Source organism: Ctenocephalides felis, unplaced genomic scaffold (genome assembly GCF_003426905.1).
Source record: "Ctenocephalides felis isolate EL2017-DRISC unplaced genomic scaffold, ASM342690v1 CF-g0.4_SCAFFOLD_00204, whole genome shotgun sequence".
NCBI lineage: Eukaryota > Metazoa > Arthropoda > Insecta > Siphonaptera > Pulicidae > Ctenocephalides > Ctenocephalides felis.
In genome coordinates this window covers 54,982-55,718 of record NW_020536358.1, presented here as the reverse complement: position 1 = coordinate 55,718, position 737 = coordinate 54,982, and the positions used below count along the sequence as shown (strand labels likewise).

The window sequence follows — 737 nt, the reverse complement described above, 5'->3', positions numbered from 1 at the left end:
AGCTGGTAATGTTATACGACCCTCAGCCAGAGGGTGGTCCCGGAACAGTTATCCGAGGACCGCAATGTGCGTTCGAAATGTCATGTTCATGTATCCTGCAGTTCCATGTCGACGCGCAATTAGCTGCGTTCTTCATCGACCCACGAGCCAAGTGATACACCGTTCACGGTGATTTTATATATATTTATACATGTTCAATCGTGATTCCCTCGAAATCGTTTTTAAGATAACTCGGGCGATTCTGAAACTAGTATTTATTATGGTTACAATAGTAACACCGTAAAGCTTTCGCTTTTCGGTCCGAGATACGAGACCTCGTTTCAAAATTGAAATATGAATATTTCATTGTGTGTGAGATTGAAAAATCTGCTTTCGCTGATCTTTCATTTTCTTAAAACAACGCAATGAAGCGAATGTTCAAATTCGCACAATTGAATAAAATGTGCAGAGTATATAGAATACTAACGCAGCGTTTACTACATCGACTTTGAAACACTAGACTTTCATCTAGCGTCCAAAAGAATTGATTGAGCTATGCGTTTAAAGTATGATATTCAAAAAGAACGCCGTTTTCACAACGAACTTCGTCATTCGCTCAGCATCTGGCGATACCGAGCAGATATACATGGCAGTGCTCTCACACAATGCACAAGAACGCTAAGCGTGTTGTAAACCGCGTCACGCTGCTTTTGCACACTGCGCAATATTTTGCGACTAGCTCCGGTCAAACGTTAATG

General features: G+C 41.4%; 1 pseudogene; it reads right to left on the bottom strand.

Moving 5' to 3' along the window:
• Nucleotides 1–16: 16 nt before the first annotated feature.
• LOC113384357 lies at nucleotides 17–171 on the bottom strand (annotated as a pseudogene).
• Nucleotides 172–737: the final 566 nt, after the last annotated feature.